Source organism: Canis lupus, chromosome 22 (assembly GCF_003254725.2).
Source record: "Canis lupus dingo isolate Sandy chromosome 22, ASM325472v2, whole genome shotgun sequence".
NCBI classification, from domain to species: Eukaryota; Metazoa; Chordata; class Mammalia; order Carnivora; family Canidae; genus Canis; species Canis lupus.
In genome coordinates this window covers 58,720,170-58,748,110 of record NC_064264.1, presented here as the reverse complement: position 1 = coordinate 58,748,110, position 27,941 = coordinate 58,720,170, and the positions used below count along the sequence as shown (strand labels likewise).

Below are 27,941 nucleotides of genomic sequence, written 5' to 3'. Positions count from 1 at the left end.
GAAAAGAAAATTTGACATCAGGGGCTAGTTTTTAAATGATGCATTTGTTCTGTGATATATTTCAGAGAAATGGCCGATTTGTCAATAATGAAATGTGTTGTTAGGATCGATAATAAAGGGAAATGAGACTACAACTACTATAGAGAGGGCTCTGCTGCCCTGGAATGTGGCTCCAGAGGACCATTCCTATAAATGTATGTTTGGACTTACTGGAATGCAAGTTTCAATTATTTAAGGTCAACAAGTCCACTGTACATTGGTGAGCTGACCTGGAGGTCATTCAGTATGCAGCCAGCTCCGTGACACAGCCCGTGTCCCAGCAGATGGAGCCCAGGATGGTCCGGCTTTTAAAAGTCTAGGGAAAAGTAAGAATCCTAGGGTCTCAGTGTTACAATATTCATTCTAAAAATTCTGGAATATGCTTCAGGCCAAACGAGGCACCTGTAGGCTGATTCCAGTCCATGGGCCACCACTTTGTTATCTCCCCTTCAAGTTGAAAGCCCCGGGATCTTCATATTGCCATGTCTCATGCTGTGTTATATTCATTACATAAAACGTTATTATTTTTTTAAAGATTTTTATTTATTTATTCATGAGACACACACACAGAGAGAGAGAGGGAGAGACACAGGCAGAGGGAGAAGCAGGCTCCACGCAGGGAGCTCGACGTGGGACTCGAACCCGGGTCTCCAGGATCACGCCCTGAGCCGAAGGCAGGTGCCAGACCGCTGAGCCACCCAGGGATCCCCATTACGTAAAACATTATAGTTAGGGCTGGCACACAGTGGTAGGAGGACTGGATCTTTAGGGTCAGCATCTGTTCTGTTTGGCTGGTAGGGAATACCATAGTGCTGGTCTGATATTTTTGACTGTTATTCTGCCTTTAGTTGCATGTTTATACCCAATATGATGCATACTAGTTAAATTTGAAAAATTAGTTATTAGAGTATAATGAATTCTAGAGCATACATAGTATAACTAATATATTAATTGATTGCTGGGTATAATGTTGAGGATTATCTTGTACTAAACATTATGCAAAAATTATGAGTCCTCCCAAACAACCTGGATAAAACCTCTCAGGGTGTAATAGCCCCTGGCAGAGCGGAGGTACTTGGCAGGACAAGGAAGATTGGCTTCAGAGGTGAGGATGCACTCCTCAGGGGCCCCACAGAAGGCTGGGCAACATCTGTGGAAGTTTATTGAATTATTGAAGAGAACGACAAAATGTTTGGGTCAACAATGAAACAACCATGCAGATGTTTTACTCTGCTCTGTTGGACAGTTTCTCAAGTTAGGGTTGTATGTCTGTGGGCTTTTATGGAGCTCTAGCATAAAAATGAACAAATAGGAAAGGTAAAGCATGTAATGCAATTCATCCTTAAGTAAAAAGGTTTTACATCTACTTGAAGATGTTTTAGAATTAAAAAATGCTTAAAATGTTCTTGAATAATTTTAGTTCATGTTCCACATGTACATGCATACACACACGTGCACACATTTACACTGACATCTGAAACAGGTGCACACATCTGCACTCTGAAGGATTCAGTGTTTCCTGTCTTCTCGGTGATTGTGTCAGCATTCTTCAGAGACACAGAGCCAGTAGGATATGGAGAGAGATGTATAGAGGAAATTTCAATTAGCCAGCCCACAGTGTGATGGAGCCTGGGAAGTCCCACGATCTACCAAGTGCAGGCTGGAGAACTAGGAAAGCTGGTGTGAAGTTCAGCTGGGGTTGAACCCTGAGGTCCAGGGGGCTGGAGGGCATAGGTCCAGGTCTGAGTCTGAAAACCCCGGGAACTGGAAGGGCTGGTTTCAAGATGTCAGAGGCACTGACAGCATGTGGATCATCCCCATAGCCTCACACCAGGATATGTTGATCATTTCAGCTCAGCAGGTTAGATGTCGTGCCCCTAGTTTTTCAGAGGAAAGGGGAGTCGGGGGTTGAGTGACTTGCTCTAAGCCATAAAGCAGGGAGGGAGAGTGGCTGGATCCAGATTCAGGTCTGCCTCACCAAAGGACTTCGAGTATTCCTTTGATCGCCTCACTCACGGTGGATGGTGTATTCTTCAGAGCAGAGCATCTAATAACTAATGGGGAAAAAAGGCTTTAAAAAAAACTATTCATTCAGAGTGTGTGAGAGGTTGGGAGTAGGGACAGAGGGAGAGAGAGAGGGAGAAAGAATCCCAAGTAGACTCTATGCTGAGTGTGGAGCCTAATGGGGGCTCCATCTCACTACCCTGAGATCATGACCTGGGCTGATATCAAGAGTTGGTCACCTAACAGACTGAGCCACTCAGGGACCCCTGGGGAGAAAAGGCTTCTTAAGGCAGAGCCACTTGATATGCCCTGATGCATACTTCACAGCCTACCTTGCAGATTTCGATGAGTAAATTTGAGCTGTGTGCATTAGAGAAGAAAGGTGTAGACGTCTCACCCATTGCGTCCATGCCTTATTGTAGCAAGTAGCCCATGATATTGTCATTTTTATTACACTGTCGTCTCCCTATTGATGATTATGTTCATTGAGGATGGAGCCTTATTAGTATTTCCTTCTATTTATCCTAGCCTCGTAGAATAATATTTTACTTGATATTATTGAGTTTGCAAATGCATAATTAAAACAATTGTAAGAGCAAATGTTTAAAAAAAATTAGTTTTTAATTTTGTCTGGCCCAAATCTTATTGGTCTTTTTGCTTTTCAATATAAGAATTTTTAAGTTTATTGGAAAATGAAGGGAAATGGGGTCATTTAGTGATTACACTGCAATGTAAGTGCATTCAGAATATCCAGACTTGAACCGATGACTTTCTGTTCCACCGATACTCATTAAAGACAATACTCACGATCCACGTCTAGGCAGTGCTGATGGACATTGGGGGCAGTTTGAAGGATCATGCTGACCTCGCAACTGTAAGGTGTGGTTTGACAGACTTCACATCCACTTTGAATCCCTTGTGTCTGTGATTTTAGAAAAAGAGGAAGAAAAATGGTGGTTCTTTAGCTTTCCTTTGTTACTCAGGTGTAATAGATTATTTATTTATTTATTTATTTATTTATTTATTTATTTATTTATTTATGTTAGATAGTTTAAAACCATTTTCTCAATGAAGCATTTAGCTCTGAGATAAAGCAAGCACAGGTTTGGTTTACAGACTTTGTCATAAAGAATATTACCATTTGGGGATCCCTGGGTGGCGCAGCGGTTTAGTGCCTGCCTTTGGCCCAGGGCGTGATCCTGGAGACCTGGGATCAAATCCCACGTCGGGCTCCCGGTGCATGGAGCCTGCTTCTCCCTCTGCCTGTGTCTCTGCCTTTCTTTCTCTCTCTGTGTGACTGTAATAAATAAATTTAAAAATTAAAAAAAAAAGAATATTACCATTTGAAGCTTTCAGAGTTTATGATTTTGTCTTTGAAATGAAACCTTGGGACGCCTGGGTGGCTCAGCACTTGAACGTCTGCCTTTGGCTCAGGAGATCCCTGGAGCCCGGGGATCGAGTCCCGCTTCGGGCTCCCTGCATGGAGCCTGCTTCTTTGTCTGCCTGTGTCTCTGCCTCTCTGTGTGTCTCTCATGAATAAATAAATAAAATAAAAAAAAATGAAACTTTGAGGTAAATAAGAAAAAGGGGGTTTAAAACATGTTTTGCCTGCTGATTCTCTTAATTATTCAATAGCTGTTTATGGAGCACCCATCAGGGATTTCACAAAGGTGAAAAAGCTTGTTCTCTGTGGTGGATAGGATTGGAAGATGCTCAGCAGTCAGGGAAGCATTTTTAGACGTGTGTGTCATGTCAACTGACTGTCAGGACAAACTCATAACAGACTTTTAGGTCTTTCTAAGTATATGTCCCCTGATGGCTTGGGACCTTGTCAACTTCTTCATTCCAGTACTGAGAACCGTGGCTGGCAATAATAGGGGTTAAATAGACATTTGTTGAGTTCATAAATAAGTGAGTGATTAACCCAGCCAGTAATGCCAAAAAGACCTCAAAGGTGGTCTGGATCTCAAAACGTTTGTTCTCTGGGACAAGTTCAGGCATTCATTTACTGTTTATAATACACTTATTTAAGATTTTGAAAATTTTAACTATGCTTACTTAAAATTTGCCAGTATGCACATGTGTGCACACATACAACATGACTTTTTTTTCCTTGATGGAAGGAGAAAAGAGATATTTCACTTTGCTTTAGGTTCTCCTTTATGCCTTGTCAGCCCAGAGCAATGACTATGCGGTCCAGTACCCCCTCATCGTTCCCATGGGCTGTCTTCTTGGTGGGAGACATGGGATAAGGGATTCTGATCTCAACTATTTTACATTTGCATAGCAAAGCCACATTATAATATGATTTCCCTTTTAATTGTTCAGGATAAGGAGAAAATCAACTTCTTCCTCATCTCATTCTTGTATTGGTAAGAAAGGGGCCTGGGGCAGGTGGCCATTTGTGTTAGGCACCAGTCTCCCTGGCCCCCTCCTCTCTCCTTCTGCTGCAGCGTCACACAGCTGAACATCTGTGTGTACAATGCAGAGCTGTTGGCACGTTTGAGAGAGAGCTTGCAGTGGAGGTGGGCTTGGGGGAGGACCCAAGGACACACAGACAGGCAGCACGCACCACATGCCACAGTTGATCGGAGCAAGCACACATGTGCTCAGTGTCTGGGGATTGCTCTGTAGGTGGAGGCATTTCTTAGAAAGAGTGCATGATTAGTGCTCTGAGTTTGGAGAGGGGTTTTGTTTCAAAACTTTGCAGTTCAGGATGTAATTGTCAAATGCCTTTTCAGAAAAGGCACAGTTAACATTTTGCTGTCGTTGTAGTTGAACATAGGATGGATGTCTTAGGCTCACATGATCCTCCCTACCCCAACCCCAAAGCAGCCTTCCTCCTGAGAGTTCTGGTTCCTTCTACTGATGAATGGTGTTTAGAGACCAAGATGTGGGAGGTGAGTGTCCTCGTGGCTGCCGTGGTGCCATGGCTTTTAGACTCCCAGTGGTGTGGTTAATGTTTGCTAGAAAGAGGACATCTCTAATACGGGCAGAATTTTGGCCAGGTCACCAGCTGTGTCTTGTGCACTGCCTCACAGAAGGCCTTGTGGAGTGGCAGAAATCCTGGGTGTGGATGTCAGAGTAGCCTGGCCTCACCTCTTACCCACCCTGAGCCTCAGGGGCCTTGAGGTGACCCTCGTAGGGTGATGGGCGGACTTTGGAGGAAATAACACAACTTTCCCCATCTAGTGTGTGTGCATCAGATCCTTGTAGCCAATGCTTCCAACCTGGTTTGGCCAGTGTTGGTATTATCTTCTTCATCCTTCTTTTCCTTTTTTCTTTCTCATAATCTGATTAGGAAGTTTTAAGAGAAAAATTGCATTGCTATTAAAAACAATTTTAAAGAGGAAATACTGTACTTGTAGCAAGTGTGGTAGGATGATCACAGATCAGTTTCTGGCAGGTTAATCTTTCTACCTCGTCTTTATCTTTGCCATCTCTGTAAAGAGGAGGGACCAGTTTCAGCTCCTGAATGATGGCATTTGCCTTTACAGCAGTGGGGAAGCTAGCCTCGAATGCCAACGCCACAGCATTTGGCCTATCCAGATTGAGAGTTTCACGCCCGAGGCAGGAGGCAGTGGGGGCGGGGAGTTGGGTGAGGAATGCATTGTCACCTTGCAGCTCTGGTTTCATTTTGGCATCTCCCAGAATTAGGTCACAAGCATTCTGGCTATCGGAGCCTTTCTGTGTTTCTGGCTTCATAATGCCGGTTCCCCACTGGTATGTTAGGTATTTCACTGCATGTGTCAGGTGTTAGGACCCTTCACCCAGGCAAACAACCTCAGGTGGTTCTTCCTTTCTGTTAGAAGATCTGAAATAAGATCTTCCTGGGGTATTCACTTCAGAAACTCCCTCAAGGTCCTCTCAAAAAGTTGGTGTCATGTGGGCAAGATGCCTGGGACACGCTGTGACCTGTGCTTAGCTAGGGCCCACCTGGCTGGGCTCAGTAATGTGCGTGCACGCCCCGACAGATGTCCAGATGTGATCATCTGTGTGATCATCTGTGTGCAGGAATTATGGCCAGCTCTTGCAAATTCAGTTTGGATAGATATTGCTGTGTGTCTTGCAAGCTCCAGAAGCTATGGACTTTTAGGATTTCTTTATTGTTTCTGACACTGGTTGTCATAAATATAGAGACTAAGTATAAAATAAAGTAACTAACTGCTATCTTCATAATCCCAAATTACGGTTCTCAGTGGAGCACATGGTCTATAAGCAAAACATCTCTGAATGACTCAGGGTCTTGTGGGGAAGCCGCACCTGCGCTGTGGTCCAGGAGGTGGGTCCCGTGACAACCAAGGGGATGGCGGTGTGCAAGGTGCCCCCGCATCTGGTTTCAGGTTGCCTTGGGCGGGGCATGCACCCCAGGGCTGACCAGCCAGGAAGGGGCTCAGTGAGCATGAGGCGGATGAGGCCCCAGACGCAGGCAGTGTGGATGTAGGGGAGCCGCTGCATCCGTGGGGGACTGCAGGTCCTTTCTCTCGGGGTGCTTTGTGTCATTTGTGCCTTCGTCAGCAGCTGCTGTCCTCGCCCGGAGGCTTGCTTTGTGGCTGACCCTCGGCTGCTCTAAAGGCCTTGCTTTCTGTTTTCCCTGGCGCTGCCGTTCGCCGCAGAATACAGCTCTGCTGCCTCACACCCTTTTCTCACTTTGTGTCCTTTCCAATGTTTTAATATTTCCTTACCCTACTTAAGCCCCCCACCTTTTTAAAAGATTTTATTTATTCATGAGAGACACAGAGAGAGAGACACAGAGACACAGGCAGAAGGAGAAGCAGGCTCCCTGCAGGGAGCCCGATGTGGGACTCGATCCCAAGACCCTGGGATCACGCCCTGACTGAGCCATCCAGGCGTCCCTTGAAAAACCTTTTTTAAAAAATACAAAAAAACAGGGGATCCCTGGGTGGCGCAGCGGTTTGGCGCCTGCCTTTGGCCCAGGGCGCGATCCTGGGGACCCGGGATCGAGTCCCACATCCGGCTCCCGGTGCATGGAGCCTGCTTCTCCCTCTGCCTGTGTCTCTGCCTCTCTCTCTCTCTGTGAGTATCATAAATAAATAAAAATTAAAAAATTAAAAAAAAATAAAAATAAATTAAAAAAAATACGAAAAAACAAAACACGTAAACGTATAGAAAAGTTGCAAGAATGATAAAATTAACTCCTGAATACTCTCCAGCTAGATGCATCAGTTATTTACATTTTGCCACCTTTTTGTTTTCTCTCTCCAAATTATCGGTTTTGCAGGACCATTTGGGTAAGTTGTAGACTGTCTCCCCCTTGGCCCCGAAGCACGCCAGCCTCCCATCTGCGAATGAGGATATTGTTTCACCGAAGCATGGGATATTTATTAAGTTGAGGAAACTTAACGTGGTTGCGATTCTATATTCAGCACACAGTCCATTTTCAAATTAATCCATTAACCATTACTGCCCTTCTTCGCTATTTCCGGCGCCAGCGTCCAGTGCAGGACGACACCTGCACATAGCTGCCGTGTTGGCCTGTCTTCCTTGAGGCCGCCACGCTTCTGTGAGATGCAATTTAATGTTTTCTTATCCGTATCTGGCTCAGGGAGCTCCTTTCCCTTAGCACAACCGTGAGGCTGGCGTGGAAGGTCTTGGGTTTGGGGTCCTCGTCTCTCTTCTTCTCTTGCAGTGAGATCCAAGGTGACAGTGATGGACATGCTCAGAAAGCTGGTCATGACATGGCCATCCCACATCGCAGAGGAAGTTGCTCCACCCCTGGTCCTTGGGCGTTGCCCAGAGCTTGATGCCGCGTGCACGCGGCTGTGTGTCAGCTCATTTCCAGACTCTGCTGCTGAAAGAGCTGAATTGGGGAATTGCTTTCAGCTCTTTATCACGGTGGCGATCTTTTGCTGTGTAGGATTTCCCTAGTGCAGGCCGGTGCATGACTTCATTCTTTAGAGTATGCAGCAGCCCCCCCGCTCTGGCTACAGCCCGCTCCCGCGCTTGCTGTGTGCATGCTGGGAACCCACACGTCCTCCTCTGTCCCCCCGTGTCATGGGTATCGAGACTGTCAACAGTCCCATGGGCAGATGGGTGAGCAGGAAGCATTTCTGCTCCTTGCCTGGAGTCCTAAGGGGCATGTTGGTCTCTGGGTTGATCTGCAGGAATTCCTGGGAGGTCTGCTGAACCTGGGCTTCTGTCTGAATCTACCCCCTGATGAGGAAGCATGGCCCGGCTGCGATGGAATTAGAATGACGGGTTCACTTGGCAACTGTGGGCAGCACCCAGACAAGATTACCTACATGACAGAGTGCCACAGGAATGCGCACGGGAATTCAGAAAATTAATCTTTTTGTTCACCATGTTCCTCATCCATGGGCAAGGAGGCAGACACCATGCGGGGGGGAGTGGGTGTTCCCTGTCCTGGAAGCCAGGGATGGCATGCTGTCCCTGCTACTGCCTGAGGTCACCTTGGTTATAGCCATTGGCTGAACTGTGCCCCTGCTCCTAGAGCTGGCTCCGCTGGCCCCCAGCAACAACGTCTGTCTTGTCTGGGTGTGTGGTGCCCACGTGGTGGGTGCTGTGATCTCTTTCTGGTGAGAGTGGGCTGTCAGAAACTTCTGAGTTGACAGTATGAACTGTAACTGTGTATGACACTAGACGAGGATGCCCCAATGTCCCACCACTGTTTGGGGCCGTGGCTGTCCTCATTCAGCCTTCTGTTTCGAGCTGCGTTCATCCTCTGAGTTATCTGAAAGTGCTCCTTGGTCTTGTCTGGCATTGTTGATGTCCTCTGGTGTGTGTGCAGTGCTATGCAGTCTGCACACGGGAAATCAGGCCAGTGTGTGTTGCAGTACACTCTCCATCCTGCATCTTACTCTGATTTTCTACCTGGCTCCTTTCTTTCTTTATCCTGACTTTCATCTTGTTGAATGGAAATGAGATCAGGCTTCACCCACTCCCAGATTTCTCAGTCTGCACGTGAGGATAAGAAGGAAGAGCAGGGTTCCCTGAGCCCGGGAGGTGGATGCTGGTGACACCATGACACAGAGCCCCACGCCTTCCTCACCGGCACCTTGCTTTGCTTGGCCGTGCCAGTGTTCCTGCACACATGGGTTATTCAGGGACATAGTAGGAGCCAAGGAAAGTGACACAGTGAAAGGGCCTCCCGGAGCTGGGATCCCTTATTCCCTAGCCCATCTGGCCCTGGCACCAGCCGGCCCCGTTAGTGCACAGCCTCAGAGGACAGCCCCAGCAAAGTGCTGTTTCAGAACAGTTTCCTTCTAGAAATGAATGAACTTTTGCATTTAAGACTTAATTTATGGAATTTCCATCTCTTGATTCATTCAGAAAAGTGAGGAACGACCTCATCCCTTAGAAGACGTTACTAGAATCGTTGACCTCTCTCTCCTCCCTGGCTCTGTCCCTCCCAGGCATTTGGGTTGGGACACGTTTGTGTTAGATGAGCGGAGATAATTGCCTCAGCCTCAGCGGAGACCCGAGAAGCATGGGCAGTTGGTGCAGTCACCTACCAGGAACAGAGTCAGGGATTCTCCTCGGAATGGCAAACGTGTCACTGAGGGCAAACATTTGTGGTTCCAGCTCTTTAATGGTTTTCAATGTTCCTCCATGGATGAGGACCAGAGTCTGTGCCTCAGCCTCAGAAATGAATTAATCCAGACTCATGAGAATTGTGGCTTCAATGCCAATGCGGAGCTCATGTGGAATTCCTGATGGGGAGAGGGTGGGGGCCACATTCACCAGCATTCTGTTGGGAAAGTCATCTTAGAGAGCAAACTGGGAATACAGCTGCTGCATGGACATTGCTGCCAAGCAGTATTAGGGATGAGGATGTTCTGAACTTTGTCTTTTGATACAAATTTTACAGATGTCTTGGCTCTGAAAAAACTTCTGCCCTACTTTTTTTTTTTAAACAATATAAACATTTAACTGTTTAATTTTGGATTTTAGATTTATAACTAGGAATTTAGTTTTACTGATCATCACATAGATAGCCCACACTTGTATTTCTTTGCAGTTTATAAAGCAACCGTAATAAGCATTTGCGAGAAATGATCTGTGAAATAATACACCATTTCAACTATTAAGTTTACATTTTCACTAAATATGCAATCGATGAGAATTTTATTATCCCACACAAGAGACAAAACTTTTCATTCATTTAAAAAATGACTTCAGTCCCATTTGGATGATCATGAGAATAATCCAGAGTTGCTCATTTTAGTGCAGGCTTCAGAATGGATTTTGAAGGGGCCATGTGCTTCAGTTTCTGTTAATAATCTGCTCTGGGCCCACTGTTGGGCGGGTGGTTCTCCAGCAGTTACTGATGGCACAGTGCTCCCTCTTCTCTCAGCTGAACCCAAATTCCAGATTTGGAAGTGCCAGATTGGGGGTGTAATGTCATTGCTGGAGGTCAGAGCTCACCCTGGATTCACGGGAGCTTTTGACTGTCTTTGGCCTAGGTGGTTTCCTCTCTGGTTTAGAGCAGAGGAGGACCCAGCACATTTTCTTTGGTTCCTTCACCAAATGCATGGACATTCTCCTGGAAGGTTTGAAGAGCGTATAGGGTTCAGCTGGCTAACATTACCTATTGGGGAGAAGTTGAACTCATCTGATTCAAGTTCAGATTCACAACTTTGAGTGCAGACTCAAACCTGCCCTTTCCACATCAAGAGTGCCTTCCTGCTCGTGAAGTCTATGGGTCTGGAGCACGCCTTTGGACGGGAGGTGTTGATAGACTTTGTGGCGCTTGAAATGAAATATTGATTTTATAACCCAGTCCTTGACAGAGGAGGTATCATGAGGAAGACAGACTCCTCAGGAGGAAATTGTTAGGAAGTGGAAAATTTAGAAGGGCAGTTGATTGGGGCAGCTGGAAATACAGACTCTTAGCCTGGAAATTCCAGGTAGGGGATATTAATTAGCACAGCTGAATCAGAAGACATGTGTTTCCCCTGAAAATGTGTTGTTTATACTTAACTCCCCATTGTGTGAACTCCAGACCCCTGGGGTCAAGTGCACCATATTTCCTCTTCCTAATACGGTAGCAGGACTAGGGGCCAAGCAGCATCTCAGGGGCAACCGAGCAGTCTTAACCAAATATAGGCTAGGATTCAGAGTGAGAGGAAGAAAGTGGCTTTAAGATCCTATACTGAATGAGATCCCATATTGAATCCCCACATGCAGGAAACTTCTGAAAATTACTTTTGTTTTCTGATTATAAGTACAATCCATTTGCCGACTGGATGGTTTGTCTACCCGTTCCCGGCCGGGGGCGGGGGCAACCCTATTTTGAAGTCCATCAGGATGTGGGCCATCAGGATCATTGGTCGTACAGGTGCTTTTGCAGAGGCAGCTCATCATGAAAAGAGTGAGTCTTACCATGGAGTTAGGTCCCAGTTTGGACCTCAGAGCCCTGGCTCTCTGGCTGGGCGATCCATACTGGGTTCTGCAGATCTGTAAACTGAGCACCACTCATGGTTTGGCAACACTGACTGGGAATCTGTTTTCAAAGCCTGGGGAGCACATAGTAGGTGCTCAGAAGACACTGGCCTCCTTCCCCTTCCTCCTCTGATGCGAGCTCACTGCATCCTGTTGAAAGTGCGGTGGAAGAGCACTCAGGGGGGTCAGAGTAGCACAGGCCCGCCCCGGAATAGCCCTGGTTCCATGTATGTTTTGGAAATTCCCTTCATCGGATTCTTTGTGTCCTCACTTCCCACCTTTTCTTAACTGCCCTGTAAGCCCACCGTCTGGTGGTCCTGAAATGGGTCACGTCCCTGCCAACCTTAGTTAGTCATCTCTGTCCCCAGGGAAGGTTGGCCGTCTGCGTCTGCTCAGACAGCATGCGTGCTGCTGGGAGGTGATGGCCAGGGCCCGGAGGCTACTGTGCCTGTGTCCCCCACGCCAGCCTCTGGTGGCCAATCTCATAGGAAGTGGTGACACAGTTTCAAATACTATTTCTCACAGTGATAAGACTCCAGCCAGATGCCAGGGTCCCCGCGCCTGGGACAGATTCTGGATGCACATGAATTCCTCGAGCAATCCTCTGTGGGCAGATTCCCTGGGGAGCCGTGGCCGAGCAGCACTTTCTAGGAGTATTTAAGTCTACATTCGTGTCTTCCTTCTTGGTTTGTCAAAGTTGTGCCTTAAATACATTTGGTGGAATTTGAGGAGATACTTGATTTAAAGGCTTGGAGTTCTTGGGCTGCTGAAAAAATTAAGGAAGAAGTTGTGGGCTTTCTTTCCCTAAACACAACGAATTGGTGGAGTTTCAGAAGAATGTAGCCCCAGTTAAACATGCCAGCAGGCCCCCAAATCTGTTAGGTGGAAAGAGAGCAAACATCAACATTTTCTTCCAGAGAATCTAAAATTAGAATGAACAGTGAAGAGCTTGGCTGTGGATTTCCAGTGGAGACAGTGGGTTCTGTGGGAAGACAGGGGTGTGGGGCCCCGAGAGCCAGAGGCGCTCATGTGGGGCTCACTGCCATCCCAGGAGGATGGGGTATCTCCTGTGACTATGGGTTCACCAGCCCCAAGCACTGCTGATAGGACATTGATGCCTTGGGGACAGTTAGCCAGATATATGGAAACTTTTTTTCACTTTTTTTTTTTTTTTTTTTTTTAGTTGGGACCAAACATGCATCACACAGAATTTACCACCTTAACCATGTTAAGTGTTCAGTTCAGGGTAGAGTGAACCCGCATCAGAGGAGGAAGCATTGTGCAGCCAGCACCACCTTCCATCTCCAGAACTTTCCATCTTCAGACTTGGTACCTGTTAAGCAGAAGGAAGTCAAAGCCTTTTCAGTCTGAGAGGTCCACGTGCTATGCTCATCTCTAGGGTGCCTGGGAAGGAGGGTGTTGTCTTGTATTCTCCGTGCTGGTGCTTGTTTCCATCAGGTGTTAACACTAAGGATGGGGGAGGGGGTCAGTTCTGGGCCAGTCCTCTGTGATCCCAGGCACAGGCGGCGTGCAGAGCCAGGTTGGTCTGCGTGGTGAGGTGGTGGCACCCGAACAACTGGACCCAGCTGCGTATCCCACACACAGAGAAGAAGGTGTCTCCTGGCACGTGGGGTTTCCACCTCCGGCCCCCCCGTGCCATGTGTGCCCGCGCACAGTGCTGACCTCTGGTTTCTATGGCTCTGGGAGAAGCAGAACTAGGTTGGAATGACGAGCTTGTTTTGATTTCAAATGGTAGTGTTTTACCACATTCTAAACACATCCGTGAGAATAAACTCTTGCTTTCACCTTTTTTATGAACCAAAAAGTATGAAAACCATTCACAGATGACTGGACAGCGCCTTTCCCCTCCAATTGGCGCTGTGAACGCTTTCGAGGGGGAAACTTGCGTTCTTCCAGTTTCCTGTCTAGTTGACGGAATAAAACAAAAGAGGAAAGATGGACAGTTTGGTTCCTTCAGCTCCTGAGGCTAAAGTAAGATTTCCCATGACATGTTTTGCTCCACCTAGTTTTGTAGACAAGCCTTTTTAGAAAAGCATCATTGTTGATGAAACACTTTCAAACGGTTTGTTTTAGATTTGCACAAAGTTCAGAATGAACATGTCATGTCAGACTGGAAGCTGAGTCACGCAGTTGGTCACTGATGGAACCACCCAATTAGGGTCAGGGAGCTAAGAGCAATATGAAATAATTAAGGCTGGGCGCCTGGGGGAGGAAGGAATGGTGGTTTGTTGGAAGAAAAACAGAGTCTGGAGAGTATTGCCTTAAAAAAGGTAAGACAGGATGTGGCTCTGGAGGCTGACTAAAGTGCATACGTGAGGATGGACCGTCAGGTGGGGTGCCTGGGACCCCAGGCCATGCTGGCAGGCACGACGTCACTCTAAGCTTGGATGGTTACAGGGCAGCCCTCTGGCTTGCTCAGCATTGCCAGTTCCTGGGAAACCAGTATTTTGGCTGATTGATCGAGGCTGCATAGGTCCTTCATGTATTTTCCGATTTTAATGCCATGAAATGCTGTGAAATACATCTCCCCTGAAACAATACTGAACATCTCTACTTTTTGGAAAATATTTAATAATGTAAGGGTTTAGAAAATATGTATTTGGGGAACCGCTGTGGATCAGGTTTCTTTGTATGGTTAAGATTAGCAAAAGGTTAGCAAAATGGAAATCTACAGATTATGCCAGTGTCACTTATTAGCTTCTTTATTACCTTACTGTTAATGTCACCTGCTAATCCCAGACCGTGTTTTTAATGGACAGAAGGCTCATGGTTGGGGTACATAGACTGAAGTAAAGAATTCAAAGCGTATGTCATCATCTATAAGTGAAGCTATTGGATTTGGGGTATTTTTATGTGTTGGACAGGAACAAAAGGATGTTAAGCCATAATTCGCACACTGTTGACACCAGCAGCCTTCTCTCTCATGGGCTGCATGGCTGATGCACGAGGTGGTGGAGGAAATGTGCAGACGGCATACATGTAAGCTTTGAGGAAGCACAGCCCAGACCATCAGGAATTTGTTTTCAGTCTGTGTAAGACAATGGAGAGGAATTTCAGTCTCCAGCCCAATCCAGACGACTCCACTTCATTTGATGGCAAAACCAACTGGCTTTGTTGCATTTCAGAAGTGTATTTCTACATTCTGTGGAAGGACACTGTGAATTGATTTTTTTTTTTAAGATTTTATTTATTTATTCATGAGAGACAGAGAGAGAGAGAGAGAGAGAGGCAGAGACACAGGCAGAGGGAGAAGCAGGCTCCATGCAGGGAGCCTGATGTGCCACTCCATCCCGGGTCTCCAGGATCACGCCCTGGGCTGAAGGCAGGCGCTAAACCGCTGAGCCACCCGGGCTGCCCCTTGTGAATTGATTAAAAGAGGTTAATAAGACATCTCAGTAATTTGCTCATCAGGAAGGAACATGTCATCAGGAAGGGGCATGCAATGTTCGTATTTCTCTGTGAAAACAGGGTCGGGAGCAACCAGAGAGTTCACCCTGAAGCACTGATTCACTAAAAGGTGTGTCATTGGCCTGGAGACATTGTGATGCACATATTCATCAGGATACTGTTGATTCTTAACGTGATAATAATTTACAACTCGAAATCCCTTTGACAATGAGAGAACAGTGGCTTTCTGCGTACACGAGGGACTTGTGTGTTGGGATCCAACAACCAGAAATGAGTAAAGGAGAAGCAACTCAAAAGAATTGGATTCTCACCTGGTATTTTATCTGCAGGTGACAAAGTGGATTGGCGTGGAGGCCAGTTTTGCCACTGTGTTGAGTTGAGTCCGGTATTTTAACGCAGAAGTCCATGCTGATGCTCTTAAGTGCCAGTTTCACCATCCAGAGGGAAAAACCCAGCAGCTGCCAGTTGGTCATGAATTTGGCTGATTGCATCATATTTTAATGTCCTACAGATTCCAGTTTTTGTGCATTGTTGGTCAGGTTCTCCCTTCGGATATTTTTATGAGCTTTTGGTTTATCCATGTTTAATTTCTCCCTGAACTGGCTCCGCTCTCTGCATCCAGGGCATCTCCCCCACATCCCAGGAGCCGTGTTCCTCCCTCCAGGTCTTCTGCTTCTGCCTCGTTAGTTTTCTCCATTGGCTAATGCTTTGTTCTTCCACGTACAGAAATGACAATGGGCTCCTCTCAGAGGGAACCTTTCCTTAGAATTATAGTTTTGAACTGTAGAATTAGTAGTTTATGGCAAGGAGACTCAAGGTTTTCAAAGAAGGGATTAGCTGCCCTCCAGCACATGAAGATGTCCATAGAAATGTGAAAATACCATTATTAAAAGCACAAGGGTGGTCTTGATTTCCAGTGCGCTACCCCCACACCCCCTGAAAGTATTTGCTTTGAATGGTGTTCACAATCCAGTTTACCCTGACTCAACATGGATTCTTTTTAACTCCGCAAATGGTAGCGAAAACTTTCCTAGAATTTTCTAGATGTTAACATACTTGATAAGTGTGCCTTACGATTTCCACAGATCTCCCTAAGCTTGAGGAGCCAACAGCCTCAAACAGGGGTGGGCCAAATTTTTCTGTAGAGGGCCAGACATAGGGCCGCAACTGGCATACAGATGTGGTGGTTGGGATCCCAGCCGTCATCTTGAGGCTTGAGGGGACTGAGATGAAGGCCATCGAGACAGAAGAGACTTGGCCTCTAAGGATTTCATTGATCAGAGCCACCTCACAGATCTTGGGCTGCCAACCTCTGGAATTTTCTGCAAAAGGGAGAATAAGCATTTTTAAAAGGCACTATTCAGGATCCCTGGATGGCTCAGCAGTTTAGTGCTTGCCTTCGGCCCAGGGCATGGTCCTGGAGTCCCGGGATCAAGTCCCACATCGGCCTCCCTGCATGGAGCCTGCTTCTCCCTCTGCCTCTCTCTCTCTCTCTTTCTCTCTCTCTCTCTCTCTGTGTGTCTCTCATGAATAAATAAATAAAATCTTAAAAAAAAAGCATGCCACCCTCGATTTCCACAGATCTCCACAGATCTCCCTAAGCTCTGTTGTATTATATGCACAGTAACTGTTATGAGGAAATAAGTAATGATTACACATGAGAAAACATAGAAATGAGGGCAAAATGTGTATCTTTCCAATGGAAGGATCAGGGAAATAGATTGAGTTCTAGTTTCCATGTTTTACTTATTTCATTTTTATAATAAACTATGAATGGTTTAAATCAGCTCAATACTTTCCTTAACTCTCACGGAAAAGATAAGGTTTTCTGAAGTCATCACACATCCTGTGGGCTGCGTACATATGTCTGTGGGTTCCCTTGTGTGGTTTCAGTGGGTACTGGCAAACTGGAGCACTGATTTTTTTTTTTTTTTTTTTCAGTTTGGGAGTAGGATTCTGTTGAGGGAGAGAGTGGGAGGTGTGGTTTGGAAATGATGCCTCTCCACAGAGCAAACATATACAGCTGACCTCAGAGCCATACACGGACCTCTGAGGTGTCTCTGGGCATCGCCTCATGGCCACAGAGTAAATACCAGAGCTTGTCTTTGAGAAACCGCAGCTCTGACCACCAGCACTTTAGCTTTGTCCTGGGGTTTGCCACAACTTCTCTTCTTTCACCATAAGTGCTGTGCTTGTGTGTTTAGGTAGGTCCTCTGAAAGTGCCACTATGGCTGGCAAAGTAGCCGTGTTGGTCTCCCATCTGTTGTGTTCCATAAAAGCCCACAGACTTGTTGAAGGTTTTAGGTGAGGCCCTGTGAAAACTTGCATGTCACCTGGAAGGATGTCATGGAGAAATCCCCCAGATGCATCCCTGCCTGACCTTCTGTCAGGTGCAGGGAGCGCTGGCTGCACTGCGAGGCATCCATTTACCCCACAGGGTTGCTTACCTGAAATTTCGGTTTATGTTGCATTTGAGTTTTCAGACCTCGTTGAAAAGATACAAATAAAGGAATGGTATCCTTAGGGGTGATGTTCCCTCTGGATTTGGAGGATGGAGCTGCAGCGTTTTAGACTCGTCGTTTTTATTATAAAGAGTATTAATCTGCATTTGCAAAGTGACTTTGCAAATGAGTCTGAGTGCAGTTGTGAAAATGACTCGGTAGCTCCATTTTGGCTAGGATGGGTCCCAACAGGCCTATTGTTCTAACTTGTGTCCCATATCTCACAAGGAAGGCAAACAGCTATGACTGCTCTATCCTAACAGGACATTTTAGTTTGTCTGTGAAAGGGGAGTAGCAGTAAATTAGCTGATATCATAGCATCACTCTTGTCGGATGCATAGTGTGGCTCCATTCTGCCCCCCAGGAAAGACCCTCTGCCTGTCCCCTTGCTGTTGCTGATGCCACCTGGCTTCCCCATCATGGCACATGGGGTCTGGCTGTGCTGGAGTGTGCAAACCTTCCCCAGGAGGCCGGAAGCCGTGTCTACCACTGTCCTGGTGTGTGCTGCTGGGGTCCAGTCCTCTGGTTGCTCAGAGTTCTTCCATTGCCTCTGAGCTTTTATCTCTGCATGTGGTTCACTCTGCTTCCTCCTGGAATGTCCACTACCACCCGCCCAGGCTCTGCCGTCTTACCTGCATGCTGTTGGCCTGCTGCCTCCATGAAGCCTACCCTGACCAGGCAGTGCTCCTCCGTGAAGCCCATCGCCTTCCCGCTCGCTCGATCAGCCCAGCCCCCAATAGTTTCTCCTTCTTCTGTTCTCCAACACACAGCAGCCATGTTCCTGACTCATTTAGCTTTGTATGTTTTTCTCCTTCTAACCTGGAATACACTTGCAGGAAGAAGCTGTGCCCTGTGCATGGCCTCGCTTCTCACCGTGGCTGGTATGTGAAGAGCATGCATGCTTATGTTCATGTCAGTCCCGCTAGGTGGACATTTCATGGGCCACTGGCTGAGATGATGTTCGGGATCGTCTGTTGGGTCTATATTATTTCCTTCTTGGTAAGGACTACATGATTTCTTGCATCAGAGAATGTATGATTATGAGTTAAATAAATTTTAGTAAGAAGGTATGAGATAGGGGCACGTGGGTGGTTCAGTGCTTGAGCGTCTCCCTTTGGCTCAGGTGGTGATCCCAGGGTCCTGGGATCGAGTCCTGCATTGGGCTCCCCATGGGGAGCCTGCTTCTCCCTCTGCCCATGTCTCTGCTTTTCTCTGTGTCTCTCCTGAATAAATAAATAAAATCTTAAAAAAAAAGAAGGTATGAGATACACAGCTTGGCAGAGAATAGAAATCTCACACGAAATTGGTCCAATTGACAGAACCACCAACCAAGAAAATGAAATCCATTACCACGTCCTGTCATAAAATGAGACATATTCTTTCTTTTTTTTAATTTTTTTTAATTTTTTAAGTTTTTATTTATTTATGATAGTCACAGAGAGAGAGAGAGAGAGGCAGAGACACAGGCAGAGGGAGAAGCAGGCTCCATGCACCGGGAGCCTGATGTGGGACTCGATTCCGGGTCTCCAGGATCGCGCCCTGGGCCAAAGGCAGGCGCCAAACCACTGCGCCACCCAGGGATCCCGAGACATATTCTTTCTAACTTGCTTCCTTCTCCTCATCCACTTCTCTCTCTTCCCCTTTCCCTCCTCCTCCCTTCCCATCTCCCCCCTTCCCACCTCCCCTCCCTTCCTTCCACTTCCCAGTGCTCAGATGGGACCACCGTCCTTGCCGTCAGGCTCACTGGAGAGCATCCAATTCCCTACTCCACATCAGTGCAATGGCAGCTCCTGTGACCCTCAGTCTCCTGCCCCTCCTCTCCCCTCCCCCACCCCTGTGCCCTCTTACTGAGCTTCCTCCATCTGCACACTAACCTCACTGGCTAGCAGGGAGGGAATTTGCTCAGAAATGCCCCCAGTGGCCTATTGGAGAGTGAAGTAGAAGTCCCTTTGCCTGCCGTCCAAGGCTCACGTAGCTTGCTTTCACCCCACCGGCCCAGCGGGCTCTGCCCTGCTACCCTTACTTCCTTTTGGCGGTGCTGAAGCCATGGCTGTTCCTCGTGCACCTGATCTTTCCTCTGCAGTGATCAGGTTCACGCCTGAGTGCCTGGTCACCTCCTGGTATGACGGCTCGAGAGCACAGTCCTGTCCAAGCCACTCTTCTCTCCTCGGAAGCAGGAGGACGGTGCCCAGCAGAGCGCGTGCCCGGCAGTCCTTATGGGGACAGGGCGTATCAGCCTGTGCGGCAGGTGCAGCAGGCCACCGCGGATCCTGAATTCCACAGAAGGGCAGTGCTTACTGTCTTCTTTGTAGAAGGAACAGCATATCCTCAGGACAGGAGCAGAGAGTGATGGTGGGGGCGGGGGTAGCGTTTCAAACCAACATCTGAGGAGGTTGGTGATGATGTTAATCTGAGAAGATATTCGCTGTAATTTAAAATGTTTAATTGTTGCAGGAAAAGTGGTGATCTTGTGGCCACTGGCTTAGTTAAGCTGCACGTTAGTAATACTTGTAGTATTTCGCTGGTCCCTTAGGTCACAAGTCCTTTTTAAGTGTGTTTCAAACTGGGGGGTTCCCCAAAGGATTAGGGCTTGGAGCACGATGGGGGACGCAGAAAGTCGACTCCATCTTTCGATGCTCAAGTAGTGTGAGTCCTGGCGCCGGGTGCTGGCTCCCTGTCACTTCCCTAGAATGGGTAGAGCCCTCAGGACATCTTCACTAAGCACTCTTCCACTGGGAAAACTGCTCAGCCCAAACCCCTCTTGATAGCTGCCCCGTGGACACGCGGTGTGGTGTTTGACCCCGGCTTGTTTGGAATTTTTATTTATTTAGTTGCCCACATGGCGGGGAGTCGGCAGGAGTGGAAGCGGCCCCGTGTGGGCCTGAGCCATCCGCTCATTCACACTTGGTCTCGTACCCCGAGTGACTTATCTTCTGCCCGGTGGGTGATGGTAGGCGAGTGCCTTTTCTGGGTCATGAAAGGAAAAGTTTCCTAAGTTCACTAAGCGTTCTTCTGATTTCAAGTGTAGAGCCGGTTACGCATTTTTCTGAAGCTGTAGTGCCGGGAAGGTGCTGGGGCAGGTGCAGGGGGTGAGGGCGGGAGTGGCCGCAGCTGGAGCTGCTCCTCTCACCTCAGCCGTCCATCCATCCTCCTGCAGAGAGGGGTGGTGCTGTTGCCACAGTAGTTGGAAGGTAATGTGTTAATGTGATGTTGCCTACATGGTGACACAAGGCGTGGAGGAAACGATGTGAACCTGGGATTCAGATTCAGGGTGAGCGTGAGAGACAGGCAGCAGCATGGTCCAGGGGTTCTCAGAAAGCACACAGCACTTCAACTTTAGAACACGCTTCTGAATTAAGTGAAGCTCTGAGCCTGCACGTACAGTAGATTAAGCTACATTGTGTTTATGACCAGGGATTAATAAAGAAGACCGGTTACAGCCAGTTGACAGAATTTATGTCTTCCAGGAAATGTGTTCTCACTTGAAGAGCAATTAGAGATTCACGGATTGGTGTCAGAGTTACTGGCGTATAGGACTGAACACAGAAGTTAGGAACAGGGGACGCCTGGGTGGCTCAGCGGTTGAGTGTCTACCTTTGGTTCAGGTTGTGATCCAGGGGTCCTGGGATCGAGTCCCGCATCGGGCTCCTGCAGGGAGCCTGCTTCTCCCTCTACATCCCTGCCTCTCTGTGTCTCTCATGAATAAATAACTAAAATCTTAAAAAAAAGCTAGAAACAAGAGACCGTGGTTCTGCAGGGAGTCATCTACTTAGGCTCAGGCTACGTGGCCAAGACCTCAAGATCTGGCTCCCTACCAGCCTCAGGAGTGTGCAGTCTCACTTGTCACCTTCCCACCTGGCACATGTGCCTGCCTCCTGACCAGTGTCCCATGACAGCTCTCCCTCATTCTGCTTTCTTCCTAGGAGAGTACATCTCCTCTGTAACTTCCTTTTGCAATGTGTTCTCTTGGCTTTGTCCTGACGACTGGTGCTCTCTTCTGTGGTTCGGTGCTCGTCCCACACCCCTGGCTGAGCGCCTCTTTGCTCTGCTTCATTTTGCGTCTGTCTCCTTCTTTACAGTAACACTTCCTCCCCATGTCCCGCCTTCCCCCAGCAGGCCAGCATCCATCGGACCTGCTCTGCAGATCCCTGGGTACTTGGACAGGGCGCAGGGCTCCCTCCTCTGCGTCTGTGGGACACTGCTCACTTCTGTTGTAGGAGGCATTACCTTGTGACCTCTCACTTGCTCCTCCTGCTGGCTCACATGCTCAACACTGCACTCTTTGCATCAGGGGCACGCCTGGCCTGCATCAGGTGCACAGCAGGTGCGCACCTACCATCACCCACCGGGCAGAAGATAAATCACTCAGGGTACCACTCAGACCAAGTGTGAATGAGTGGATGGCTCAGGCCCACATGGGGCTGCTTCCACTCCTGCCGACTCCCTGCCGTGTGGGCAAGTCCTGGGGTGCAGAAGGCAGAAATGAAGGCAGATATCTGACAGGCTGTGGCCAGACAGGGATGTGGAAGCAGTAAAGTCTGGGTTGGGTTGTACTTTGGAGCCATAGAGAGAGGAAAGACGAAAAACAAAAATAACCAGATTGCTTTGTGGAGTCCAACCCAAAAGAGGCTTGCACATTTTTCCAAAGTTGGAGAAAATAGACCAACTTTTTTTTTTCTTCCTGCCTGGCTGGCGAAAATATGCTGTTCTTTAAAGAGTGGCTGGAAAAGCATCTCTGCTTGTGGCACTGAGGAGCATCCGAGGAGGCGGCTGGGTGTGGAGGGGCCCCCAGAGGGGAAGGAGAGGCTGCGGTGGCAGGTGGGACGCGCCATGCGCAGAGGGTTCCGGGAACTTGTGGAGGCCAAGGATTTTATTGTGGAAGGTTTCCCCTCTGAAATTGGGAAATGTGTTTCATCTGGGGATAAAGAGCCCCTGAGTCCACGCCTTCTCCCAGGCCAGCTTCTTACTCTGGAAGAACATTTGGGGAGCGACTCAATGGGAGGGCCCCGGGGTTGGACACATGCCCAGATCGACTCCCCAGCACTCGTGCATCAGACAGGAAGTGGGCAGCACGAGGGGAGCCCCTGGCCTCCCCATGGTCCCCTCCAGCCTCACTCCACCCATGCGGCCCACCAACTCATTTCACATAGAGACATCTGAGCCACTGTCACGGGGCAGCTAATTATAGTCACATCTGCTTGCAGCTGGACAAGACAGTGACCTGGAGGTGAAGTGGTGGCCTCGGCCGTTCCCTCTGGCCCATTCCGTTCCCCAGGGCAGGGACATTGAACGTCCGCCCCCACCGAGTGGGGGGAAAGGGCAGAAGAGTCATGAAAATGAGTCCACCCAAATTAGGCAGTGGGTGCAAGGAGACCATGCTGCCAGGCGGGCGGGCCCTGGGACAGACACCCTCATTTCCTGGGCACATGTGGTTTGCGGGGAGCCCCCTGCAGGCCCGCAGGCTCTGGCCCTGCCGCCCACAGACCGCACTTAGTCAGAGATGCTCATGTGCCCAGTTTCTCAAAGGTTTCATGCTAATTTGTTTTCTTGCCAAGAATGTATCAACACTTGTGGTTGTTTTCAAATGAGAACAGAAATATTTTTTTAAGTCCAGAGAGTAGTAAGGATATTTGGTTTCCATGTTTTCCATGACTGAATGGAACAGAAATGTTATTTTATTTAGCTCAATTCTCCTTTCCATTGGATTAAAGGTGAAGAATTAGTTTCACATCTCTAACATTTATCAATATAAGACAATGATAATATTAATATAAAGCAAACTCAGGCGAAAGCCCATGGATGGTAGGCTCCTTCCTTGGAGATTAATCATCCTTACACCCATAATGCCAAGCGTAGTTTAGGAAGTTCAAAAATGCTGCACAAATGTAAGCTTTTAAGAAGTTATTATTTGTATTGTAACATCTGGCCTCTATTTTGCTCTCTGTTTTGCTAATAATTTTTAAATTCACTGCACACTTACTGGGGGGTACATTTTATTGAAGAAATGTGTAAAACTATAGGGACACAGTTCAGTGCATCTTGCACAAACAGAACGCACCAACCAAGCAGAAGCCTGGACCGCCTGCCCCCTGAACCCTTTTCCCCTCAAAAACAGCCCCCAAGGGTAGCCAATCAACAGTTTTCAGCTTTGCATAAACAGAGTCACCCAGCTTGGTCTGCTGTGGCTGGCTTTGGTTTGCTCAGTCAGTATTGTGTGTGTGAGACTCAACCACGTTGTGGCCGCCTTTACTCAAAGTGTGCAGAGGGCTCCGCTCTGTGAATGCACCGTTGTGGATCTGTCTGTTCCTCTGTGTGCCATTTGGGCCACTGTGTGTAGTGCTGCTAGGAACCTTCTTGAAGATGCTTTATTTTATTTTATTTTATTTTATTTTATTTTATTTATTTATTTTATTTTATTTTATTTTATTTTATTTTATTTTATTTTATTTTAATTTTCTTGGGGTACAACAAAGTGCAAAATTGGTAAGTTCACAGCTTAGTGAGTCTTTGCAGATGGAACCACCCATCCATGTAACCACCCCTGTTGTCAAGCAGAGACCGGTACCCAGAAACTTCTCTCCCACCCCCTTATTAGTCAATGCCACCCTTCTGGCTTCTTTCACCCTGGATAATGACACCTGTTCTTGGAGTCAGTGCAGTGGGACCAGACAATGGGTGCTTTTCAGCTTTAGGTTTTAAGATCCTCTTTCAGGGCGGTCCTCTCCGGGCAATGGGGTGTGGAGGTGTGGAGAGCCATTTTGCAGAACCTCAGGGCAGTAAGCACACATTTAAAATAAGAATTACCAAAAATAGCATGTACCAGTTAAAATCACGAACAGGATGGAAGTTAGGAAACTTTAATATTAATCATATTCTGTATTTCTTTATGATGTTTTAAAAAATATTTTCCTAAGACTCCAAGTCAATATTCTTTCTACTACAGCTTTTTAAACCTTTAAAATGATTTTATGTATTTGAGAGAGAGAGAAAGAGCACAGAGGGAGAAGCAGACTCCCCACTGTGCAGGGATCCTGACATTGGGCTCGATCCCAGGACCCTGGGATCATGACCTGAGCCTAAGGCAGATGCTTCACCAACTGAGCCCCCCAGGTGCCCCTCTTTTTGATGTTTTAACATCCAGAAAGAATGTGACATCATGGATGGTGCTTTTCTTTGGGTGGTTATCTTTGATTTACCACATCAACACTTCTCAGGTAATAAAATAAAATGAAAAACAATAGAATTGGAGAGATCAAATTCTTGTGGCCTGTGATACGGAAACACGGTGTTTAAATAGAATGGTCTCAGTGGTGACAGTGCACGAGGGTGTCTCCCATGATGTCCCTGTGATGCACATGCACACACACACACACCTGTGGGGCACACAGCAGGTGTGGAATTGGCCAGGAAAGCCATGTGTGTATGCTCAGCTCCCAAGTTGCTCCCCAGTGGTTGTCCAGCGTCTGTCCCACTTGGCAGACCCATGGGGGGAAGCACACCTGAAGCTCCACTTTTAGTTTCCATGCCTTTGTAATTTCTACCCAAGTACCAAAACACATTCCTTTGTCTCCACATATTTCTTTAGTTGAATAATTATTCCAAAGATTCCCTGAAGAAGTCCTACAACCAGGAAGAAAATTGGGATGGTAAGATCACCAGAAAACTATTTTGACATTTTGCACAGCATGGGGAATGTACAAAGGAATTTGAAAGATAAGCTATTTAGACTTGGCAGATCTCCACATGTCCCTATTTGGTGGGATGTGAAACACATAAAAATTGTTAAAGCAGTGATGTTAAAGGTCTACCTTCCATCAGAAGCAGGAAAAATGTCAGAAAATTGTGGACTTCACTGTTAAACTCATTCCAAATATGCCTTTCTAGAGAAGATATGTCGCTGTTAGCAAATTAGCATAACAGAGCGTCTGTATGGGCTTGTGCTCTGTCTCTATCTCTGTCTCTCTCACTCCCACACACCCACACCCTCTTGTACACCCACGCATGCACACGCACGCAGAGTAACACCACGCTTGGCATCCTTTGGATAAGTAAAAAGGGCTCTCTAAACAGAATTAGCGAGCCTTCCCCCTTCCTGCATTCCCCCATGGAGCTCACTTTAGTGTTGAGAAGAGCTCCCTGTTGGTCTGAAGATCAGAGGAAGACCGGAAATAGGCTTCATTTCAAGCTACAGTCCCTGACCTCTATCATTCCTCTTCCTTCTTTGGCACTAGTTCTGCATATCATCAATCTTTGGGAATTTTTAGAGCTTAATATACTTTATAGCATTCATGCTGATGGTTTCACTCTCTGGAAATCTCTAATTGGGGCATGGAAGAAAATGTCTATAAAATTAATTATTTCATCACGTCCTAAAAAGAGACTCCCAACAGACTAGAAAAGATATTTGTTTTAGGGGTCACTTTGTTGTACTTTATGCATTCCTTTCAAATTGTATTATTAGTTTTCATTTAAAGTGGCTATAGAAGTTGTGTGTGGGCATGTGCCTCTTCACTGAGAGCTAAGGTATCTTTCTCTGTTCTGCTTCTGTTGGAGGTAGCGTCTTATATGCTCGTGGTAGGTTATTGGCTGTAGGGTCTGCTGGGAAGAGGCAGGAACGACTGTCAAGAGTGACATGGTTTTTGTTAGGTTGTTCTTCACCGTTGGGGATATAGATGTGATGTCTGTGCCGCCCGAGAGCTGTCTGGGGCTCTCTTCTCCCTATGATCTGGGTGACCTCTCTAGTGTTGACCATGGATAGCCCACTTCTACAAGAGAGACCAAGCCTCACAACTTTCTGACCTTTGGGGTCTTCAGCCACATACCCATTTTCAAAGTGCAGGATGTCTTTTTGACCAGCTTCCTCAGCCAGGACCTTTTGGTTTAAGAATGTTCTGCTCGGGAAGAAAGCACAGACTTTGCTTTGGGAACTTGGAGCTAATTGACTTGATGCTTGCACTCCAGTGAGGGAAAAGGCAGGAAAACGAAGTATGAGCAATTCACACAATGTACAAATTCTTCCCGTTCTAGAATCTGGAACAGCTGGATGGGCACTAGTTGTTGGGGCCCAATATGTTCCAGATGCTGGGAAAAGTGAGCAGCCCTTGTAAACTCCCTTAGATGTGTGGCCAGTAGGGAGCTGCTTGAGTCTATGAGGCCCTGCACATCTTTTGATTTTGCTGAGAGGTCCAGACGCAAAATGTAATTCCTCAGGAAATCTTGGGATTCGTGACATGGTCTTTAACACGTGAGGTCACCAATTAAATTTTGAATCTGATATAGTTCATTTGCCTTTTACACTTAGTAATTCATGGCAGAGAGTTGACATGTGCATAACATAAGGCTCTTAGTTTAATTAGCTATTTCAAGATCGTGCATTCTACCTGCTTGAAAAGGGATCCTTATTCTTTTTAACAGTGTACCCTTGAATCACAACCAAAATACTTCTGTGTACCAGGGTGATATCCAGCATGGGCCATTATATGACAGCAATGCTAAGGACCAGAATAGTTTAAATACTTTAAAATAGATTTTAGGGCTCCAGGCTGGCTCAGTTGGAGGAACATGTGACCCTTGATTTCGGGGTCGTGAGTTCAAGTCTCATGTTGGGTTTAGAGATTACTTAAATAAATAGAAACTTTTAAAGCAAAAGAGATCTTTTTAGCAAAGTAAACATGCATCTTATGATTTTTGTTAGTCTAAAAATTAATTTTTTTATAGGGCCATTTACGTAAAATGCTGGGCCACCCAGAATGTGAAACGAAAATCATAGTCTAAAAATGCTCTGAGTTCTGAAAAGCTGACCATAATTTAGGAGTTATTAGAATCATCAATTCTTTGGAATTGTCTTTTAGAGCCAGAATTGCTAATAAAATTTCCCACAAAAATAAAACAGATAAGGAGCCATGAATGTCTTTTTGTCTGAGATTTTTTTTTTTTTTAATTTTGCTTGAGGTACAGTATAAGCTGGTGGGGGGCAGGATGAGGATCTTTTATTCCTATAATAAAGGCTCTGGTCCTTTATTTCTCGTCTCAGATTACTCTGAAAGTTTACCATGACCTGCAGCCTTGCCCAAGATAAAACTGGCTATCGGTTATGGAAACACACAGGGTGTGTTTCTGTAGCAAAGGCACAAGAAGCAACTTGACCCCAGCATCGACAGCCGTGGCCCTGTAACCTCTTATCTGGTGTCCCTTGCAATGAAACCATTTGCTGAGAGCTTAAGGGAACAGTTCCAGGAAATTCATTTTTATAACTTCCCTCAAATTGAATGGAGATAAGCTTCTGAGATTTTATCAGCATTTTAGAAGAGAAAACCCAGAATCACCAAATAGCCATTTTGAGCTTCAGTTAGGTGATACTATGCTTACTCTGAAGAAACCGTATTGACCTGTAAAGTAGAAAAGCCCATCCTGCTTCAGGCTGTTCTTGGGTTTTGGCCAACTAAGCCTGGTGATAGGTGGCCAAATAGTGGGCCACCAGATAAATAAATTAGTCTCTTTCCTACCAGATAAATGAGTCTTAGCCTGGTTGAGTTTTTCTTTTGG

At 46.8% G+C, this 27,941-nt stretch overlaps 2 protein-coding genes across 3 annotated transcripts in view; one reads left to right on the top strand and one right to left on the bottom strand.

The window, feature by feature from the left end:
* Positions 1–27,941, bottom strand: part of COL4A2 (collagen type IV alpha 2 chain) — a 538,879-nt gene that overhangs the window by 197,480 nt on the left and 313,458 nt on the right. The gene's annotated exons all lie outside the window — the stretch shown is intronic.
* The window catches only part of COL4A1 (collagen type IV alpha 1 chain), a 141,652-nt gene that overhangs the window by 29,236 nt on the left and 84,475 nt on the right, over positions 1–27,941 (top strand). The window lies entirely within an intron of this gene.